Source organism: Crassostrea angulata, chromosome 9 (genome assembly GCF_025612915.1).
Source record: "Crassostrea angulata isolate pt1a10 chromosome 9, ASM2561291v2, whole genome shotgun sequence".
Lineage (NCBI taxonomy): Eukaryota > Metazoa > Mollusca > Bivalvia > Ostreida > Ostreidae > Magallana > Magallana angulata.
The window spans coordinates 26,824,392-26,848,991 of NC_069119.1; the positions used below are offsets into that span (position 1 = coordinate 26,824,392).

Below are 24,600 nucleotides of genomic sequence, written 5' to 3' on the forward strand. Positions count from 1 at the left end.
ATGTTTAGAATCAAATTGGAATTGGAAATTCGCTTTCGTATCCGATTTACTGATCATGAGTGCATTCAATTTGATTTTACCCCTTTGTTCTACAACAAATATACATATATGTCCCCCAAAGTTTTGAATATCGCTGATCGATTCCATCACGTGTGGGCGTTGTACGCGAGGATTAAATGGGCCGGATTTTCAGAATTTTTTGTACATGTATATCAGATAAGGTTGATAGTTATCCACGCCATATGGCATTTTAAAAGCTCAGTTTTCATACAAAAATAAAATAAAAATACACGTCTTTTGATAGAGTATTGCCCATATGTGATCACTTTGTACTTTATTTTCTCAATTAGCTGGTGAGATATCATGGTATAAGTGCGCTTTTTTACCCATGTTTTAAATTGGTTCGTTTTACCAGGCTGAGTAAGCGGATATCTTTGAAACTTTACTGTTTTTATTCAGCGTTGATCAAAGTTTATAACGTGATTTGCTTATCAAAATGCGACATCATGTGTCAGATTGAGATTGCATTTACACACCCTCTGTAATCGATTCAATTCAAAATTACATAACAATTTTTAAGTCATGAGCCTGGGAGAATTATCAATGTAAATCAGTAGCAGCTATTTTCTTTCTTTATTTAAGTCTTTCCACCTTTCAGGTGAAAGAACTTTTGTATTCTTTATGTTTTTTATTAATTTTTTTAATTACTCAACGTCAAATTGTGTGCATTTTAAACTGAGAAACAGCTAAATTTTACCTCGGATATGAGATAAACAATTTCAGCAGATACGATATATCGATAACATATATAGATACATCGATGATATCGATACCGCATTGAACGATTCAAATTCATATTGAGTTTATATTGCTAAAATTTGATAAAAACTACATGTATGAGGCAAGCAAATATAATGAATATCAATAAATGATGTACAATATCGTTGATTTTGACATCATGGTTGGTCTGCAATTAAAAAAAGTCTCATTTTCACTGCCACAGAAAGAGCTGGTGCTTTTGCCAACTGAAACAGGAGCATCTTTCAGAAATACTTCGCTGCTAAATCTTTCAGTGTGTCCCATGTGAGGTAAACTATAACAGCTGTCAAGGGAATTATCGCGCACTTTATAATCTGGATCCCAATTGCTGACGTCACAGAAGAAAAGAAGAACACAACAATCTATATACCAAATACAAAAGAAAGTTCTTATTAATCACTGCAAAAACACATCAATCTACAATAATACGTATTGAAAGAAATCCGACTCACAACAATAAAACACATTAATCTTACAAAATCAGGGAGAAATCTGATTAAAAATGACTAAGATATATTTCTTTGTCGTTCATGCTGAAATGATGGCATTATAAAAGGATTATAATAACACGCCAACATGCATGTCAACTCTTTCAGTTGGAACATCACACTGACGGAAGAACCAAATGGTCCATGTATGAAAGGTACAACAACTGTTTACTTGAAATCTGTCGTGTCAGTCTCAACTTCTGACCCATCCATTTTTGAAGGTAGCAAAAAGTTTTGGTCGGGAATATATAAAATTATTTTCCTAAAACATTTAAATAGTGTGTTTAACTGTTCTCGAGTACACTGCATTTATACCTCTACAATCGATTTTTTTCATAAACTGTATGAACAACAATCATTTTTTTTTTCTTGAAACTCAATAGATATACCTACACGTGTAAAGAGTATCAAAACTAGCTCGAGGTCGAATTTTAGAACTCTAAATGATTATACTTACACTAATTACAATCTCAACGACTTTGTTGAGAATTGTCCAAGCGTGGTTCAGGATTTTTACCAACAAAAAAGAGGCAACCCAAGATAGGAGAAAGCACAGAACAGCCAGGAAACAGAGTCCTATGTAGGTCGCTGTTCCATCTATCAGCTCAACCCTCGGTAAAAATGGCGTCACAAAAACGAAATTTTCTCTCGTGAAATCGTGTGCTTTTACCATCCATATAGAAAACCATGATTCGTCTGTGCATAACAATATAATTGATTATAATTTAATTAATTAATTAAGGTGGCTCACTACACCGTGAAATATTTTATCAAGTCAGCAGAAAATTACTTTAAAATGATAGATATCATAATGGATAAGAAGTATTTAAATCTAATAGGCAAAAAAATGTGCAATTTTGGATGAAAAATTACATTTTCAAAAATTTAATTCAGTTAACATGAACAAAAGCTCCAGGTGGATTCGAACTCATGATCTGCGGTTCAGAAGCCCAATACTTTTTTTTTTTTTTTTTTTTTTTTTTATCTTTTATTGATCAACTTTCAATTATCACAATCATCACATTAATTATCACAATCACAGTCTACATATCAATACTTTATCATAAAATATTTTAAAAAATAAACAATAGTACACCTTCTGTTTCCTTTAAAAGTGGATTTTTCTTCAAAAACTTTTTTGAAAACATTTTTCTGTTGTCTTGTTCTATACACATGTAATGATAGTTGTAATAAATATAATGTCTGAGTAAATATTTACAAAACCTTTTCAAATCCATTTTTTGATTATTTTGCAACAATATTTGTCTTCTTCTATAAATAGTAAATCTACATATTGATATGAAAAAATTCACAAAAAATGTATTAACATTTTTCATAACATTAGGAAATGCCGTCATCAAAATTTCATCAATATCTAAAACATTGTATACACTATTTTCACAGTCCTTCAATAGCGATTCTAAATGATATATAATAAAATCTTTCTTAAATTCCTGCACTTCTTCACATTTTACAAACATATGAAATAAATCTTCGCGTTCTTTTTTACATAATGGACATTTGTTTGAATCTGTTTTACCGATCTTGAACAGTTTTTCATATGTAAAAATACCATTATGAAAAATCTTAAAATCAAGTTCTACAACATCTGGAGGTCTACCAACTCCTCTTAATATAACCCATCTGTTATCAAGTATAGACTCATTATCTATTTGCAATTTTCCTTTCCAGTATTCGTTTGATATTGGAGGGTTAAACAGCTTTTGTATCAACATTTTGTAAAAAATCTTTACTGTACATGAATAAAACACATATTTGTTATTTTCTACACAAATCGAAAAATTTGGAATCAATGCTTCTTTCACATGAGCAAAATTTTGAACAATATTTTTCCACTCTTCTGGTATAACTGATAATAATGTTGCATAATCATCTTTGATATGTTTTACCTTAATTTCTGAATCATATTCATGTATCAGTTCTACTATACAAGACACAGGCAAAAATCCTGGTATTACTTCATATGAAATGTCTCTGATATGTGTAATACCTGCTTTTATGAAATATACCCACACTAATGTTTTGTTCTGATTAACAATTTTAGGATTGAAAAACAAGCAGTAATTAAACACATCGTTTCTATTTTCATTGTAATCAACATAATTTTTCACAGCATACCATGCACTAAACTATAATTGATTATAATTTAATTAATTAATTAAGGTGGCTCACTACACCGTGAAATATTTTATCAAGTCAGCAGAAAATTACTTTAAAATGATAGATATCATAATGGATAAGAAGTATTTAAATCTAATAGGCAAAAAAATGTGCAATTTTGGATGAAAAATTACATTTTCAAAAATTTAATTCAGTTAACATGAACAAAAGCTCCAGGTGGATTCGAACTCATGATCTGCGGTTCAGAAGCCCAATACTTTAGCCACTGATCTACGACGATATACAACCCCATCGAACGATATAAACAGTTAAACAAAACATTTAAATCGCCATCTTATGACGTAGTGTCTCAAAAAGTATAAGTGTGGATGTAGTGAGGTACCTTTTAATTAAGAATTTAATCTCGAATTATTTTACTGTCACCAAACATTACTTTATTAATACTTATGTTTTCATATTATAATAATTACATGTAATCATAATCTAATAAGAAACATGTACAATTTAAACAACATTATTTTTTTTTCTCACACTATGTAATATTCTTTGTAATACGTTTACCCTGTCTTGATTCCAGTCTCTCCTTTAAGAAGATTTTTTAAAAATTGGTAATACAAGGTTAGTGTCGGACAAAAGTCCTTTTGTTGTTTTTATAGATCTTCTTCAAAGGTATTTCTTTTACGTGTTGTATGCACCAACCCCTCCACCTTCGTTAGCCAAGGATTTATGATTTACCTGATCGTAAGCCCTTGGCTAGCGAAGATGCACCCCCTCCTTCTCTCGTTGTATGCATGTTTATCATATACATGAATTACCGTGGAAATTAATATTTTACCATTGATTTTTGCGTATTGCATCTGTAAATCTATGCCCCCCCCTCCACACACACATGAATGATATATTGTCTCTTTGTCAACACCATGCAATATACATACCAACAACGAAGATAGCAACGATCAGCGCAATGATTAGAATCACGGTGGCGACTAAACTTGAAGTGAGCATCATTCATCTGAAAGTTTTTACCATACAATAGTTTTACTGTTTACAGTTATGTGTATAATGATCTCAGAGAGAGAGAGAGAGAGAGAGAGAGAGAGAGAGAGAGAGAGAGAGAGAGAGAGAGAGAGAGAGAGAGAGAGAGAGAGAGAGAGAGAGAGAGAGATATGCAGACGGACAGACATACAGGCAGAAAGATAGACACATAAATAGACGGAGAGATAAAGAAAATGAGTGAGGATATAGAGAGAAAGAAAGACAGTCAGAAACATGCAGGCAGAGAGAGAGAGAGAGGGGGCAGACAGAAAGAGAGACAGTCAAACGGACAGATAGAGAGCAAGACGGAGAGATAGAGAGAAAGCCATACAGCCAGAGAGAGAGAGAGAGAGAGAGAGAGAGAGAGAAAGAAAGAGGTAGAAAGAGATTTCATAATGTACAATGTCTACTTACAAGATCTGCACAACATAAATATGAAACCGAAAGTACAAAAGGTTTGTTGTGCCATAAATAGATATTTGCATGCACACTTCTTCCTTCCTTTATTTCCTTTTTTAACGAATTTTATTACCGACTCATTTTTATTTTGAGAAATTCTACTGAACATGTCCTACATAAAAAAAAATTAGCTCTTGCAGTCTGTCTTACAAATTACATCAGTAATTGCATGCTTTTTAAATACGCATGCCTCTATCAATAAAAAAAATGCACGGTTAAAAATGGCTTTGTTTACTTAATTTCTAAACCTGCTTCCAAAAAATCTATATTGTTTATTATAACACGGTCGGGTTATAAAGTTCTGTATTGTTTGTTTGTGGGGGGAAAAATAATCCAAATAGGTAAAAGAAATTGTTGTTTTTAAACAGAATCTAAAATTTCTATGTTCATATATTGTTAAAAACCGTACATGTATGACATTTTTTTAAACGACTACATACATGTATTACGCATTTATCACGTCAAAAAAGATAGGGGTTCTTTGTGATTTTTTAAATACATAAGGACCAGACATTAGATTACAAATTGTAATTGTTTTTGTCATTAGAAACAAATCAATTGAAGAGGCACAAATCCAACAGCAAAGCGTTATAATGCAAATTAGCTAGAAAGTGGAAATTGGGAAACCCGCATGAAAGGCATACTGTCTTAACCCCCCCTACCCCCCCCCCCCCCGGTGAAATAATTTCCAAGATTTCATTTTATGATCATGCATGAAATGTACATGAATTGTGTTTTTTGTTACAAAGATATGGCATACACTTTCATGTACTTGAAGGTATTTTTTCGTCAATAAAAATTAATCAGAAGCCATCTTATTTTTTGGAAGGAGATGGGAGAATAACGCATGAAAATGCCTATTTTAGGGTAGATAAGATAATAGTGAAAAAAAAAATATAAAAAAAATATCAACAAATCTGGTAATCCTTTCAAAACTCGTTCCAAGCAATGTATACTCGACATACTAGTAACCATTAATTAAATAGGTTCGATATTTGGAAAATAATAATAATGATTTTAACTTGAGAATGCATACCAAAATCTTCAAACAGTGTCATTCTTAGAGATTTATTGCCTTTTATTTTGTAGAGTGGGTCCATACTTTTGTCACAGTTTTAGTTTAAAAGCTTTAATTTCAGTAAAAAAAAAAATAAACCCACATTGGAGTGACGAACCACTAAACATTAGAAAGAAATATCCTTTTGTCTAAACAATTGTTTTCAAGGAAAGTAATACAGTCAAGTACATAAAGTCGCGGCCAAAGTCTTTGAAAACTTCTTTAATAATGGAATAAATGGTTAGAGCACCAGATAGCCTTACAGAACAGGGCATTTTAGGTTGAGGGTTCGGTACCACGTACTAATGGTTTTTTTAAAATGCACTTTCTGGGACAGTGTGTTAATTAAAATAATCAAACTGAATTTCGATAAAACATTAATTGTGGTTTTACAAAATTGTATTAAATATATTTATTTAAAAATAATATATTTCAATGGAAGAAAAAACAACAACAAAAAACAACAGTATATTGTATTCAAGTTAATTTACGAGTAAGCCAATGAGTATTTGCTTTATTTTATTTCCACACCTTTTAAAAGAAATATTTTTTTTTTTTAATTTCTCTTTTTATTGTAATGATGTGTTGAATGATAAGAGATGATTTATAGGTATTTATTGCCTGACGTCATGACGTCAGGCATATCTAAGGTTTAAAAGTTTCAATCTCCGAAACAGTGCAGACAATAAGACAAACAATATCATTAAATTTCTCAAAAAAGATTAACCAATGCATGTTTAAGATGTCAGCATTTACATTCACAATTGATGAAAATGTTATATGGCATGTAATAACAACAGCGAGCAAGAGTTTTCAAGTAAAAGGGACCTTCAACATGCAGTGCACGTGTGTTATCCTGATTTAAAAATAGATCAGCATTCCACTAAATTTTAACGGGGGAGGGGGTCATCACAACAAGTTGTAAAATATTGTCTATTACGGTACAATGTAAGTAATAATTGGTGTTGGATTATCATTATTACAAGAGAGTCATCAGTTTGGATTTAAATCAAATATATATTTATACAGCTGGAATGATTACTGCAGGAACTAAATCCCCGAAGCGGGGTGTGACCCGATTTTCGTTCAGCTGGGCGATTTCATTAATCTTGAAAAGGGGTCATAACTCGCGTGTCTTACTAAATTTAACAATTACTAATCAGGTGTGTTTCTTAATTTGTTAGATTTCTTCAAAAACATCCGATCCAAAGTATAATACATGTATGAAGCTGTTAAAATTTTTTATCTGACCCCCTCCCCATGGATCTTCTGCCAATGGATGAGTTCATTCGTTGCGTGAACGGTAATAGCAGGATTTTGCGCCATAATGTCTCATTCATACTCTTTGCGCACCGATTAGTTGACGAGTCGATCATGCGAATCACAGGCACGTAGCATCGGGGGTTGGGGTGAGGGGGGCTGCTTCCCCCTCCCCACTTTTTTGGCAGCTGGCACTTTTCTCAACTTTATATGATAAATGGAAATATCATGGATTGCTCCCCCCTCCACTTTTGAAGCAGCATGCAATAAATGAAACTGCAAATAAGGAATTCTAATTGAATTGAAGTTACAGTTGGGTTTTTTTATGAATTTGAGAATTCATCCTTTTTAAATCGCTTATCAAGATGATTTTGATGAAGCTGCTCACACACATTCAAAAACAATGCGTGTTTGTATACCTTTTCATATTTCATATAGTTGGAAATTTTAAAAATGCCTTTCAGCATAGGCGTCAGAACCGGGGGAGGGGGGAGGGCTGGCATAGCCCCCCCCCCCCCCCCCACTTTTTTTGCTAAGTTAGACCTAACCATTAGGCACATTGTTTCGGAAGTATAGGATTTCTCTCCCCCCCCCCCCCCCCTCCACGGATAAGGATTTTCATGACAAAAGAAAGATTATTTACTCTCCAGCTTTCAAGCTTACATGCACTTATGGTTTGAACATATTTTATTGTATATATAATATACAAAGGGTTCGAACACAAGTTCTTGCAACTTACTAGGTTCTCACCCATGATCTAAATACATGCACTTATATGATATGTGTACATTCCTAAAAAAAATTGAATCAATAAAATAAATGAATTTCAAGTGATATATATGTACATGTTCTATATCGAAGAAAAGACTGACATTTCGCCTTAAATTTGCACGTTCCATTTATAAATTTATGATCAGCAGCGAAAATTAAAATTCATTTCTAATAAGATAGCCTAATTGATACATGCATGCTTTCATTGAATAATTTTGTTTAGTCAGGCAAGCTTTTTGGAAAGCTATTACTTGTATATACATATGTATGTACAAATGTCGTGTGAAGTATTTGATTATTAACTATAATATCAAATACGCAGTTTGAATGCAAATTTTCCCCGTTTCCTTTGATCTTAGATTTTACAAAGTACGTTATTTTTTGTCTCACTGTAAAATGCTGGTTTTTTTTTTTACTTTTATAACATGATATAGATCAATATGCAAATAAACATGCATGCAACTGAATGAGTTGGAGTATGAATGACGTTATTTGCAAAAAAAATATCCCATATCACAATATATGCTGTACATATAATCAAGTCAGCTTATATACTCCAAGGATCCCCAACCTCGCCCATAAGAATGCTTTTACATGTTCTGGGGTAATAAAAACATTTTAATTTTTAAATTTTTCTCTGTTCCGCGTAATAACGCAGCTGAATTTTTTTTTCCGTTTTGGTCCGTCCGACTTTTACCGCGTACTTCCTGTTGATACTACCCACCGAAGAGACCGTGAAAGGGGATAAGTCATAAGAGTTTCAGAATAGAAGGTAGGTTCAAAACTTAGTTAACCACTAAGAAAACTGAATGTCTTGATTTAAACATTACCAGTGACATTGATTCGAGCGTTGCTTGAAGTCAGTTATATTTTTGAACTGTTTTACTTCAGTTTCGCGTACACTTCATTCACTCACTGAAATGTCGCGTTATCACTGTTTAAAGTTTTACAAACTTGTATTTCCTGAAACACGTATGCATTTTATGAATCGGTTGGTTTACTACGCAATTTATTAGTTCGTCATGTTGCTGTAAGGACACTATTATGTACATGTACATGTATATTTACTTATTAGGGTTAGGAATGTTTAGTACTGTAATAGTATTAAAACCTCAGGCACAGGTGCTTGTTTATAAAACCCACCCAAACAATAACATTTTTATCGTTTAAATAGTAAATAAACGCATGAAAGAGAGAAGATACGTATGAAACGAAAGGAGATACACATGAAACATTTTACTATTGTCTTTGCTTATTGGGCATAGTATCGTAAAGGTGATATTACATTTAATTTAAAAAAAGAAAACTAGTTGACATTTGTTTTCTTAATTTTTTATTTAACTTGCCTAAGTTCTGGATCTTTCAAACAGTAGAGTTGCAGCTGATTACTGAAACTTAATGCAAAAACCGTGGTTACATTTTTGTCATTTTTACTGTTTATTGTAAAATTACTATACATTTTTTCACAATCTGTCGGTTTATATCCAATTTCCAAATGAGTCAGAATGAATTTAGCTCGATGTTTTATCCCAAACAGGCTATTTTAACCCATTTGGATTATTAGTCTAAACCAGAGCTGTTCCAATAGTACATGTATATATATATATACTAAACATACCAACTTATATTCACATGTGGGAACTCGGTAGTCCCTGAGATTCTTTTAAATATCTATTGTATTATCATTATTTTCTTTTACAGAAATAATGTCAGTCTAATGAGAAATTTTTGTCATAGCTAACCAGTTTGATAAATGAAAAAGCACAATATGAAGTCTTTAAGTGTAAGATTAATGAAATAATATATTTACATGTATATTATTATTTATATATACATGTACTAATTGTTTATGTTTTTTTCATTGTACATGTATTTCTGACAATTTAACTGTCAACATATGAATTGTACAAAACTATTACTGTTATACCTTGTTGTGAAAAAAGTTCAAGTACGTTAACATACCGTATGAGATATTGTAAGAGCAACTTTTCAACTACAAAGTTTCATGAAGTGTTCATTAAAGTCAGTAAAAATGAGCCCAATTAGGGGACACTTATGACTTACATTTTTAAGTGCTTATTGTGGTATTTGTCCTTGATTGACTGTTTATATTTTATTCGTAATTGCATGGCCTTGCAACACATGTCAATTATAAAGTCTTCATATGCAAGTACGATTGAATAAATGAATGCATGATGTTTCCAGAATCAGATGTCGATTACGTGCTGATTATAAATTAATTCAAATCGTAAATCATCTGTATTGATAGTATCGATGCATGGCTTCTTACACTGTAGGTATAACAGATTAACAGATGTAGATAAAACCACAGCTGAACAAAAAAAAATTATTTATATTTTTAAAAAATTACCCACAATCCCTGTTAATCAATTTTTGTGGTGGTGCAAGGGGCAGTCACAAAATTTCTACAATTCTGCCAATCTGGGCCAGCTTACTTAAGATTGTATGGGACAACTGTTGATATAAAAGTACATTGTATTTACAATACTTTCACCAGTTTAGATTTTTTAAATTTTAACAATATTTGACCAAATAATATGTTTTAATTTTTTTTTAAAAGATAAAAAATATGAAAGCCCCAGCAGGATTTGAACTGGTGACTAACAGATTCCTACTTAACCCTCTATGCTGTTAAGTAGCAAATTTTTTGTGAGAATGAAAGCAATTCTAAAATTATACTTGATTTTATTGTTTATTTTGATCTGAAGTACGAAACAACATGGAGGGTCCCATACTACCTAAATATCCCCTATGGCTTTCCCTTCATTTTCCGTGTCCCATAAGGCCTCCCTCTCATAGCACTGTTGTTGAAATTTTGAGTTAAAAAAATGAAATAAAAATGAAATCAATGAACACAATTAATATAACTGTAAGCTGGATCCAAGTTTTTATTGTGAAAAAGTCATGCATGTATGTATTATTGTTGCTTAACTACACACTTGTGTTTGATCCCTTTTGTACAGGGAGTATTTAGAAATGTTTTACTACATTTGGGCTGTGGCAGGCAGACAGATAGTCCTTTGTATTGGTAAACTTAAATTATTCAGAAACTTAATCAGTCGATCTGTAATGGCAAAGATTTACGCAGATGTTGTACAAGATGCACTGATTACGAGTGTTATAGAGCCTGCCAGAAGACAAAAACGTGAAAAAACTTCTCGGTGCACAAAAAATTTACCATGTTTACTTTACTTGAAACATGTGGAGCAAAAGGTGTACAACACTCTGATTTGTCGATCAAATTTTATTTGTTTTTTATCTTTTAAAAATCAAATTGCTTTTGCTTTAATTTTTGTAGTCATGTAATGATGAGCATGATGAGGTTTGATTTCTTCTTCATATCATTAAATTTAGAGAGAGAGAGAGAGAGAGAGAGAGAGAGAGAGAGAGAGAGAGAGAGAGAGAGAGAGAGAGAGAGAGAGACCCACAGTACATGTATCTCTAAAACCTCAAACATATGATGTGTCTGAAGATTTTGAAGAAATTATCTCAGTTCAAAGACTTGTTGATTTGCATGGGTGGGATTGAGAGAGAGAGAGAGAGAGAGAGAGAGAGAGAGAGAGAGAGAGAGAATGAATTGTTTCATGGAGCAAGATGGAGAAATTTTGAGACGAAAAAATTGTTGTACTGTTTTATGTCAATAATGACTACACCTCAGGCCTGGGGGCCATAAAAGTTAGATGAGCTCACTTTTGATCTAAGTCTCACTTTTATCAAAGGAAGATATAGTGGAAAAGTGAGACTGAGATCGAAAGTGAGCTCGTCTAACTTTTATGGCCCCCAGGCCTGGTCAGTACAGTCATGTATTACTGAACAATACACTTAAGAAGGTTACATGGCTGTGGCCATTTTTGGACTATATCAACCTCCTTGATAAGATGATCTCTTTATGAAGACATACTGGAAAAGGTTCAAATTTTTAAGCTAAAAATGTATGGATTTTTTTTTACTCAGTAATGCATGTAGTTTATAGCTGAAAAAATAAAAAGTAAAAATAATCAGATAGCTCCTTAATTGTAACCAAGTTAATAAATGTACTACTCTGATGCATGACTCATATGATTTATTGTGAGTGATTTTATCAGCGTACTAAGTATTATATTGATTCTGTTCATAAAATATCTAGAATGTAGATCTTTGTATCGATAGTTATTGATTATGAGAAAAACAATACCGCAAATTATGCACAGGATAGTAAAAAAAAAAAAAAGAATCAGCAGCACATGAACGATTCTGCAATTAGTCCCAATTTAGGACTAGTTAAAAGCTCTAACTGGTTCTACCAGGCAAATTGTATGTAATGTTTACATTATTTCAAAGCAAGCAAGCAAGTGGAGAAAAAATCAGAACACCTGTCGAAAAAGGAAACTTTATATGTTATAAGAGATAACTAGAGTGACTTCCCTTGAGCTAGGAGTTTTGTGTAGGCTGGTTTTTGGTGATAAGACTCGTGTGTTGTCGGCCACTGATAAGTCAGCTAGTAACGTCGTAGCGGTCTTCCTCCACGACAAATCACCGTCGTTATCTCGGAACCGGGACTATCTACGTGTACATGTATATTTCTTGCTGACCTTTTTTCTTGCCAGGTAAAAAAAAAAAATTTTATTCGCTTAATTAAGAAAACTTAACATATTGTTTTTATCTCATTGTCAAGCCTCTTCTTTTATTAGCATTTTGGATGGCCCATTTAGTTTTGATATCTGATATATAATTAAAAGAGCTTTTAAAAGTCTGTGAAGAAAATTATGGGTTTTAATTGGGAAAATGTGACAAGTTTTCCCCCACGTAACATTGGAATTAATATATATATGAGTATTGTATGACTTATAAAATGTTTGAATCTGTGGTCGGAAGTGGGCAGTGTTTTGATACTTATACATGTAACTTTTAACGTCTTATATTATACCATATTGTCAGTGTTATACTCAGACATATAGTACGTACATGTCTTCAAATTCACTCACTTTTACAACAGGCAGTATATCGACATTGTTGAAAGTGGTTATTAATGCATGACATTTTATAAATATAATATGAGATATTCCAATAATGGGTGTAGTTAATGGTCTGTAAAATTCCTGGATAAGTGTTTTATTTCTTAAAATAGCCATGCTGTTATTACAGTGTAATGCTACGAGGTATAGTTGACTCCCCAGGGGATATATGTAGTTTTATTAAATAGATCACAAATTGGATAAGAGTGAGATGTTTTAATTATAAAGAAGTTAAATGTTGAAATTTGAATTTATCAATTTTATCAATTTATCAATTTTTTTTTGGGGGGGGGGGGGGGGAGATGGGTAGGGGTAACGATTTGTGATCGCTTCAGGGGAAGAGGTGTTGACATTTTTGTTAATGTTTGTCTGAAATTTATAAATTACTTATGCTACACGTCGGTCCGAGGACACTAAACTTGGGGTCTTTTTATTGAATGATTTCTCAATCAATAATTTCTTCAGTCATTTGTAAGAGAGATACTTCATAGTTCATCATAATTTGAGGTGAATTTATTGCACATCTGGTATGATATATTTATTGTTGATTGACAGTTCTGACACTTATTGGTGATGTATATTTCTAACCCACCTCAGTGTACCAGCATTTATTGTATTCTCTTCATAAAATACATAATGCTCGTAAACTAAGCTATATAAAGAATAATTCCTTACACATATTAATTGATATATTATAAGATTAGCTTTATTGAATAAAGAATATATGAGTTCAGGAAATACTGTGATATGTTTATTATCATTTTTAATTTTTATTATGCACCATTTGTGCTTTAAGAAAGTTGCAAAGGGGGGGGGGGGGGGTTACTTACCTTTTGTATGAAACTCATCAATGCATCATTCATGTTCAAGTAAACCATTGACATAATCAATGTTTTGTACAGTGTGCTTGTCTTCAAATGCTTTCTTTGGTGATTTATGCAAGATAGGAAGGTGGCAACATTGCAGTAAAAATACATAACCTATGTATAGATTGTCAGTTTCTACAGAGCTATGAATTACAATCATTTTCTGTAAGAAACAGAGGAATCCTACTTGGTAGAAATGATATAGAACTAAACTATGTTTTAAAGTGGAAAAATTATTGTGTCAAAAAAGCCCTCACTTAACACTGAATTTCAAAGTAAATTAAAGTTCTGAAGGGAGACTCTTGATGTTCTCCGACAAAAATCTAGTAACTTCTACAATGTACTGTGTACTGGCATGGGTACACACTTACGGGGGGGGGGGGGGGGGGGGGGTTGGAGGGTAAGAGAAAGATGAAGTTCATTTGATGTATTATATTAGCCTGGTAGGTTATAATTATATATATGTACTATGGTTTTAAATGTATTTATGCATTCCAAAGTGTGAATAATACAAAATTGCCTGAAGTTATTAAATAGTTCACCATAAAGGTGTAAAGAACTTGGAAGAATGGGCAAGGAGGGGGGGGGAGGGGAATGGACAGTGACAGTCATTTTATAAGGTTACTTTGAATACTATTTTACTGCGCATCATGATTGTATGTATGTATGTATTCATATGAAATAGTGAACAAATACTGATTTGCCTGAAGTCATTAGTTCACCATAGAGTTGTTACAAGTCGTCAAGTATCGGTTAGTGTGCGGATCGACACCGCTGTCACAAAAGCATTGGCGTACCTCTTTGTGGTACCTTTAGGCCCATTTGTTACATGCATTTTATTACGACGGCAGCAAGCTGAACAATTGTCGAGTGTCAGAATTAAGTGCCTTCACATGTAAAGCTTCGAAATCAACTCGGGTTTTATAAATTCCATGAATTGGGCACAGGCTATTGGAAAGCTTTGGGGAAATTTTCTAGGTAATTAATTTTTTTTTTTTTTTAAGATATACTTTTAAATATACTTTTACTGAAAAGAATAAAGTGTAATATTTGTAGTTTTATGGCCTTTATGAAAATGTTTGTGCTATATATACGGTGCACTATAATGACTTGATATTGTACTCTTGGTCATTTAGGTTTTAGATTATTTTTTAGTACACATGTGCTTTTAAATCTTGCAAAGATGAAATCATATTTAAGATTTATTGCTACTGTATATTGATTTTGATACTGATCGACTGCCATTCTGTGAAATGTACATGACTGTATATATATTGAGCTGTTAAAGATGTACGTACATCAGATACTGCTTTCTTAATAGCAAACCTTTTGTTTATAATCAATAATAATCTATGCTTTTAATCATGTAAGTCTTATTGCCTCAGGAGATTTGTATGAAGGGACAAGAGAGTTATGCTAGATAAATAAGATAATGTTAAGAAATTCAAATAAAATTCATGATTTTTACAAAAAGTATCAATTATCAAAGCTCACCTAAAAATTCACCTAAAACAAGACGGGGAATGTTCCAGATTTTAATGAATAATTTACATACACGTATTTATCATGATATTGCTACCTATTGATACACAACTGTTTATGTGTACAAAGCAGTTTAAACGTGGCCGACCTTTGACCTTATCACAGAAGATTTTGTTGTAACATTATCTGTGTGTTTGTTTTTAAGCTGGTGGCTTGGTCCTGAATCGTGATAAATGATATTGAACTGAAAGCTTTCTCTCCCCCCTGAAGGCTGTGTTTCTCGAGTAATATCCTTAATCTTATCACTGTCTGTGGTCCAAACATGTATTGAAAGGAAAAATAATGTCCTCTAGTATGAATGTGGTATCAATCAGGTCAAAGCAGTGTGACTCAGTAAAGGTAAATAAATAGGTCACCGGGGGGGGGGGGGGGGGGGGGGGGGGGGGGGACTGTAGTCTTTTATTGAATTAATACATTGTTCCATGGTTGTATGTGTTTCCAGTCATCTTCCCAATTTAAGTTAAGAGGATCAGAAACCCCTAAATGACTTGGGAAGATGGTGTTGCCATATTGCACCTGTATAAAAATCTCATAAAGAATAAAGAAGGTATGCTGTTGTGTAGGTATGATGTTGTGTAGGTATGATGTTTATTAAGGGTTATTGTTTTAGTTTTAGTGCTTGCCATTGTTTCTCATGTTGTTTGTAGTCCTGTTGTATCACAGTGCTTATAATATTGTATGTTCTGTGTGTACTAATTACTGTATATCTCTATGTCTGAGTTTTTCTTACATTTGTCTTATTTCCTGGTGAAAATTTTTGCTTTTATTCCAAAACCGGTACATTTCTTATTTTGTGATTTTTTGGGGGTGATTTTTAAATTGATGACTTTAACAGTACAAGAGTGCATGTAAAACACATTTTTTTTGGCAAATGAATGAATACTGCAAAAGTAATTCAAAAGAGATTGTTATAATTTCATGTTAAATACTGAAATCTGATTGGTTAAGATGCAGTTAATAATATTTACTATTACCCTCAGCGTTAGCAACGCACTTGGCAACGGGTAACATTAAAAAATGTTACATGCGCGAAAATTATGCGTGTACGGTTCGCTGTAGAATTCACGTTATTCCTATATAAAAGCAGTAAAATTTTCTTAAAAATTTTAAAAAAGACATTCAGTATAACAAAATAAATAGTGCCTGTTTGGGAGGATAACAGTTGAAATTGACACCCCGAGAAAACCATTGTCAACCTCCGCTTCGCGTCAGTTGACAATGGTTTTCTCGGGGTGTCAATTTCAACTGTTACCCTCCCAAACAGGCACTATTTATATAATAGCACATGGCATATATAAACCAAGTTATAAAATACTTGTGCCATATAATGTACAACTTGAGGTTTTTAATTGTGACATTTTTTTTTTCATTTTACAGCTTCTTAAATAGTCATTATGTTGCAATTTAAAATCTTAGTTCCTCATAACTGTCAGCACAGCAGGTGTAACATATGTCTGCATTAAGGTGTTCCAAATATCGTATTTGTTGATACATACCACTTACAACTGACTCTGTATAAAAGTGTCATGTATAATTTGTCTCTCTTCGTGTTATATCAATGGAAATGAGGCCGTTATTTACATAAAACAGATTACAAATCTTGCTACAATTAGGGCTGTCACTCGGAGACAATATTTTTGGAAGATATTTTTGAATTATATTACATGTTAATTTTTTAGCCTATTCTTGCTTCCTGAAACAAACCCCTAAAAAGCTCTTAATTGGGACATAGTCCAAGAAGTCATCTATTAAAACTAGCTGTCTCAGAATCTCTCCATTAGTACATATACCTGTATTGTATTGATATAATTACAATATTGTATTGATATAATTACAATAATGTAAATGTGTAATTATCATTAACAGTATTTTTTTTTTATATGGTAAAGATGAAACCTAAAAAGTATACTGGTAATTTTTAAGAGTTCTGCATTTTGCAGGGAATTTACAAGCTGATTTCTTTATAATGTTGCGATTTTATTTTATTGAGCCAGCTGTCATTTACAGGTAAATTGCATCCAGGAAACAGCTAGCAGTTTCAATTTGCACTCACTCTCTTTGTCTCTTCCTGTATTTCACATATTATTGTCATTTGCCATTTTAATGAAATTTTAGCAAAATTCATTAATCAGAATTGCATTAAAGAAGTATTATAAATGCGTGTGCGTAAATTTTACAAGTACACTAGACTGCAGTCCAATGCATATTATCTTATTCATAAAATTCCTAATGCTCTTCCAATTTATGCAGAATTAAAATGCATTAAAGACAAAATGTTTCCAGTTTTCTGTAATAAAAAAAGCACTTAGAATTGCAGAAGTGTAAAAACTTGAATTCGCCTTTCTTTTCAATGGACCATTGTAATAGAATTTTAGATTGTGTATTTTTGGAATTTAGTGAGATGCCAGTCCGTTGTGTAATTATCGCGTCACGTATGACCTGACGAGACAGCAAGGGTCGACTTCGTTCTCCGAGATTAAAACTATCTGTCATTAGAGTCGGTCGTCAGCAGATGAAATCCCAAAGAGTCACGATTTTAAAAGTTATTTATAGGATGCTGTGTTCAGAAAGACAGTTTTTTTCGGCTGCATTCATTAAGCTTATAACTGTTGCAAGTTGCATAAATGCAAAGCTTAACGATACTGTTTTTCGCAAAGTAATAAGAAAATGTAAATTAAAATGTCATTTGTTATCTGTGAATTTTAATTTTGAAATTAATTACATTTTTTTGGTGAGATTTATTCTTCCATGACTTGTTTTTAATAATTTTTTTATTGTTATTATATACTCCCTTACATAATGCATGTGAGGTCAATGTTTTATTTCAATTTTATGAAATAGTTTAGTTATGTAAGTTTAAAGTTAGTTATGTAAGTTTAAAGCTGCAGTTCATTTGAAAGTTCATGCATGATTGTTAAATGGAGAATGTACAACTTGAATAATCAAACCTAACATTGCGGGCATACCCCTTAAAGTACATGAGCATGTGAGCAGTGCAATTTTGATAAGCTTAGTGTATACTGTGATTTAATACATGGTAATAATTAATTGTAGTGTAATTATGCCTTTTTTCCTTTTTGTAAATGCGTGCTGTTTTGTCAGCTCTCCATTCTTACTGCATGTAATTGCATATGTCTTTAATAGCGTAGATTAATATCATTTTATCATTTGCCATTTGTTTTGTATTTCAAGTTTGTGGTTTTTTTTTCTCTGAATGTCAAAACTCATGAGTTAAATCATCCGTAACATTGTGCATCAACCGAATTCTTCAGAACTCTAGTCATGCACAATACAAACATGGAGGTATTTTTTGCTAAACATTTCTGCCAGCATCATGGTGATGTTATATAGATATGTGTTATGCGATCACGAATCGAGGCAGAAATCAGGAAGTTTGTTGAAAGCAGGAAATGACTCTCATCTCCAAAGAATGGAGCGAAAAAAAAAAAAATCGGAAACTCATCACAATTTTGTAAAAACTGGTTGATGGTTGTTTTTTTTCTGTGCACTGTCACTAGGGATCATTCTGTTGTTGATTGCCTCCTTCCAGATTGTTCTGTGTACTGTAATTGCAGACTTTATTGTGGGGATGTAGTCTAAGAAAGCGTGAATAATAAAGCGTGAATAATATTCAGTGTTGAAATTTGCGTTCTCTAACTTGGGGGTTGATGGTAATTGATTGATCATGCACTTTATTGTCATAATTGGTCGATAAAAGGGGATGATATGCTAGGTTGCATTATGTATCTTTCATTTTAAAGTTAAATTTTGTTTGTGCACTCTGCATTTGTTAATGCTTCATCATGTTCATAATCGGACCAAACAAGATTTTACCTATAGTCATGTTAATGTCCAATAATTACGATGATTGCAAAGCAGTTATGGTAGCTAGGTTTTGATTTATATACATGAAAATTGGATTGATGATATTATGATAAATCTTGATGTGATGAACATATGATGAAGATCTTCTAAATATTAATGAAATTAAGATTTAATAAAATCATTAAATGAATCATTGAAATACAATCATTTAATTTTCTCCTTATTAGTGAAATCGAAGTGATTTTCTATTTAAAAGAACTGCATGTAGTTTTTCAATACAAAAATATGATCTTCACAGAATTAAAGAGGAAGAGAATTGAATCATTAAATTTAAACATATTTTATTGAGTAATCAAATGGATTAGGCAACAGGCAAAGCCTATATAAACCCTCTCCAAAATACAAAGTCAAGAAGTGGTGTTATAAAATAATCATAGAATATAGAGTATATAGTATAATTTACCAGTTTACAGAGTGATATATTTTTGATATTTTTTGTATACAAGACAAAGGATTGAATCATTGAAATCATAGTTATATGCACGTTTCACAGCTAAGGTGTCGTGTTTGCTGATCAAGACTTTAAATGTTCAGTGATTGAGCTCGCAATAGCGCTGATAAAATCATTTTTAGATTCAGTCTCGGCAGTGTATCACTGAGCAGTATTGATTTTTTCAAAAGTTTTACCTTAGAAGTATCGCAATTTTTTTCGATAACCTTTAAAGCATCATGCACAGTTTGCCCTGGTTGACACAATATCTTTATCCATTTATATCAAGCGGTGCAACGAAAAAACTGCGTATTATTTTCTGCTGTCCGCAGTTGCACGATAAAATCCTAGCTCTCGATCTGTTCAGGTATTCAAGGAACCACAAGCCCTAATAGTAGTACCTGTATTTGCTTTGGTTTGTATTTTTTTATGACTGATTCGCTACTGTCACTCATGTGTTTAAGCTATCAGTGTTGACAAATTAACACGTTCGTTAATTACAGGAGTGGACATTTACGTTGACATGTGTGACTGAGGGTCGGAAGCTCCTACCTCGTTATCCAGACCATTTGTCCACCGGAACCGTGTCACTGGACACTGTGCCAGAGAGTGCTTTATTCAGGTCAAGGTAGGCAACTTCTTTTTTTAAATTTTTTTTTTGAAATTCAATATTTAAAGCTGTCGTGCATGGTTTTTAAATTCTTTTTTTTAATGATGAAATTCAATATAAGGCTGTGAATTTTTTAATTGATTTATTAATTATAAATTTATGAATGTGAATGCATCCCAGTAGGCCTTTATATCATACCATACATCAAGTGATGTTTTAATTAATATTCATAACCTCTGTGTTGATTAATTAGTAAAATTCATTTTTACAGTAATTTCTTGGATACATTCCTATTTTAACTTTGCTGACTATTTTGGAAATTTGGAATAAAGTAATTTCTACGAATTACGCACTTAAGCTTTAAATTTTTTCCAGCTATTTGTGTAACTAACGCGCTCAGTCTAATGTTGAAAACATGAAAAATGTCTGCATTTATAGATCAGTCATTGTCATGTACCTGACATATTTTCATTGCATAGAAATTCTTAGTTTAGTCTGTAAAAAAGGGGAGGGGGGGGGGGGGTATTCCAACTTTTAAATGCTCATTGCATATGCAGATCTAAAGAAAAAGTCCCCCCCCTCCCCCCCCCCCCCCCCCCCCCCCTTTTGCTTACACAATTATCACTTGGAACGAACATCCCCCACTGCTTGAAAAATTTGCTGGATCTATGCATCGTAGTAGTACAGACTCTTATTAGTAAAATGTATAATGTATGTTTTATGAATCTTAAATGTATCTCATATAGTTATTAGAAAAATATGCCTTTACATTAAAAGTTTAGTACCGATTGTTTATTCATGATATTGCTCAAGTATTATTAAAACATATGTTCAGTACTTCCTTCTTCATTATGTAACTGTGCTGAACAATATTACATAATAATCCACTTTATAAGGTTAATACTGCATTTTTTTTAAGCTGGAGGTCATGTATCCTCTTAGTCTAATTAAGGATTTTGATGACTGTGGATTTTAATGAGCACAAACGAATTTTAAGGCATGATGATCTTAGAACTCTCAAAGAGGTTTATAAGAATGTAATTTAAAATTTTCCCTAGATACCTCAAATCGTTTTATATCTTGATAAATATATTCAGCGAGACATTGGTAAAGAATTAAATTGTCCATAAATCTGGGATGTAGGATGAACAGCTAGCTAGGTCTTCCTTTTTACATCATAAAAACTAATAACCAATCTGTCTGTCTGTCATTTCATCTCTCTCTGTCATTCTGACTGTCCCTCTGTCTGTCTTTTTTGACTATCAAAACACCCTACAAATTAATCCATTGATATAGTGAACTGACCTGCTGCAGCACTTATAATTTAATGCAAGCTGGCCCACTTGTTCCAACTTCGATGACATCATGACATGACTTCCTCTCATTGTGGCACATATAGGCCTGACAAGAAAATCTCTGCAGTTTGATCAGTAATAGCCCTTTGATCTCTTATTTGTCTGTCTGTCTGTCATTTTGTCTTCCGACCTATCTGTCCAGACTCTCTATAGTAAGAGCAATATTGGAACAGTGACAATACCAACACACACTCTGAATTCAGTGACAGAGCACATTAACCTGCATTGCTAGCCATAAACCTACATGTCCAGACTTTGATGATTCCATGTCATGGTCTCGCCTAGCTGTTCCCATATACTGGTATGACAACCAAGTCTCTGCATTCTGCTTGCTTGACATGCACGTATCAATAGTTTCTGCTGTATCTGTCATATTTGCAGAAGTTGACATGTCTTCACTTAAATTGGCTTATTTTTTTGTAGGGATATGGGTGAGATTGGGGCTAAATGTCTGCATGATATGTCAGATGTATACATGCAGTACTAGTACTGTAGCTCCAGGTCAGATGGGCGACTTGGGAGCTACTGTTTAGTTCCTTATGTGTTAAAAAGTTGCAATTTACGGCGCTTAAAAACTTTGCAGAAAAAAAAGCCGTCTTATTTATCAGTCCCAAACTAGCATTGGCATTAGCACGGTAAATTGCAACTTTTTAAAACATAAAAACTGTAGATCCCAGCTTGTCAATTCAAATTTTTTCTGACCGGGAGCTATAGATCTGCAGCTTACAATAATTATTGTGTACTGTATACAGGGAAATATGGGGCAAAAGCGTTTGTAAGTATTAGAAGGGTGAAAAATAACAAATCGGGTAAAAATAACACCATACAAAGTGTTCAGATTTTGAAAGGATTACCTGTATTATTCTGATCAGGTATGAATAAAAGCCAAAATTTATAGTGTATTATTATTAAATTTTGTTGACACTTTCTGTATATTGATTGATTTATTTCCTTTATTTACCAACAGCTTAAATTAGGGAAATTAATTATTTTCAACACTGCTCAATATATACATCACATTACGAGTTTATGTGCCCTGAATTTTGTTTTGCTCTCCCCCATTATGATAGAAAAATAGTTCACTGATTGTTTTCATTTTTAATAGTTTATTGTTTATAATTGTTTGATTAATGGTCTTCTCAAACATGTTAATGACCTAGTCTACATTACAATTCATTATTTGTCATATATTACTGCATATAAATCAAAACAACTCATACTCTAACGATTCTCTCATAGGGAACCCTTCACTCTTCGGATAGCTCAAAATGGATTCTCTTTAAATCCGTTAATGACCCTATATAGTATAATTGCTTTTGATACGCAGGGACTGACTGTATAAATCTATTGCGTTTGATACAGTGAGCGCTGACTGTTAAATTATTATGGTCATGATTAGTAAGTTACTGTGCCACGAGGTGTCATCCCTGGACCGACAGAAATAGATTCAGGGTTCGTAAAAAATGAGATCAGACTGTATTATCCAATATCATTTTTCATTTCAAAATGTTTAGGCAACAACATTCGTGTTAAGTGCCAAAAAGTAATGGGGGGGGGGGGCTTCTTTATTTTTAGAACATGTTGAAGAAAGAAACCTGTGTTCTTTTAAGTTCCCTATAGGGACAGGGGGACAGGGCACTTTTTGGAATCATCAAAGAATTATGATGACTTCACTGAAAACCCAGCACTGGGTCTGCTAGCCCCTGGGCAAGGCAAGGCAAGGCAAAAAACCAGACTCCCTCCAGTGGTAAGCTGCCGGTGGGGGGTTGGCGCGTGTCAGCGTGGGGAATTTGGACTTAGTCGTTTTTCGAAGGAATGCACATAGCACTAAGAGTGATAATTTTTTTTACCATCAATGTGTAACAGATTTGGTGTGTTCTTAGAATTGCATTTTGAGGGTATTTTATACACATATGATAAGGTTGTGTAATGTGACTATATGTATAGTATATTTTTGCACTTTTCCAACTAAAAAATGACATATGATGACCGCCTAATTTTTTGCCATTTTTTTGTTCAAGAATTAAAATGATGATTTAGAAATAAAATATTTTTGGAGTGCTCCCTAAGGAAAATGCAGACAGCGACATTCACTGTATCTTACTAACCTGTGTTTGATTGCAGATCAATGGAGCAGTGAATCTATACTTTTGTAATCTTTCATCAGCCATCCAGTAAACTGCTTAGCTATTATCATTGAGGTATAATTGTTCACAAGAAATGGTTGTATGAATAATTTCTAAGCGCCACCCACCTTTATCGTCCCATACTTTAACACTACAGTACATCTATGTGTTAATAAGTACTTCAAGTTGTATGATCCAACCTCTACACATTTTAAATCTTAGATAAATCTTCTATGTATGGAAACAGGGAAAATGCACCTAGCTATAATAAGTCTTGTCAGTGGTTTGAATATAAGGAAACTGAAAGCTTTCTACATGTAGAATTAATGTCCCAGCCCAGATATTCAATAAATCTGGCTCAGAATCATAACATTATCGTGTGATAGTCAGCCATTAGTCTGGGTTTATTATGACTTGGAGAACATTTTGGATACCAAAAAACCCCAATATATATATATTGCATGTGTCTAAGCATTGTTTGCACTGATGGAGTAGATAAAGACAGAGGTGATTGACTCGAAATAACAGGGAATCGGAAAAAAATAAAAATCTCCGCAGGTTGATGGAAGTTTTTCAGCAGGTCGTAATGCGCAAAATGTATTAAATCAATGTTATAGTCCCAGGTTAATGTTTAATGAATAAGAAATCCTCCCCACTGATTGTTAAGACCTCTGAAGCAGCAGAGGGGTTAAAGGGATAAGGTCTATAGCTGTAGCGTCTTCTTTGATCAATTATTAGTC

General features: G+C 32.9%; 1 protein-coding gene and 1 long non-coding RNA gene across 9 annotated transcripts in view; one reads left to right on the plus strand and one right to left on the minus strand.

Moving 5' to 3' along the window:
- Nucleotides 1-619: 619 nt before the first annotated feature.
- LOC128163622 (uncharacterized) lies at nt 620-5,033 on the minus strand. Its single transcript, XR_008240828.1, has 4 exons — nt 4,899-5,033; nt 4,385-4,461; nt 1,765-2,003; nt 620-1,181 (listed from the first exon to the last, which is right to left on the minus strand). It is a non-coding gene; the product is annotated as an uncharacterized LOC128163622 (long non-coding RNA).
- Nucleotides 5,034-8,715: 3,682 nt separating this feature from the next.
- The window catches only part of LOC128163417 (polypeptide N-acetylgalactosaminyltransferase 5-like), a 62,869-nt gene continuing 46,984 nt past the window's right edge, over nt 8,716-24,600 (plus strand). Inside the window, exons 1-2 of one of the 8 annotated variants that reach the window (XM_052827026.1) lie at nt 8,716-8,803; nt 20,273-20,397. The gene's annotated coding sequence lies outside the window, so the exon portion shown is untranslated. Of the gene's footprint in view, nt 8,804-12,410; nt 12,639-19,818; nt 20,185-20,272; nt 20,398-24,600 lie in introns of those variants that run through there. The other 7 variants (XM_052827028.1, XM_052827036.1, XM_052827029.1 and 4 more) reach the window with 7 other exon arrangements.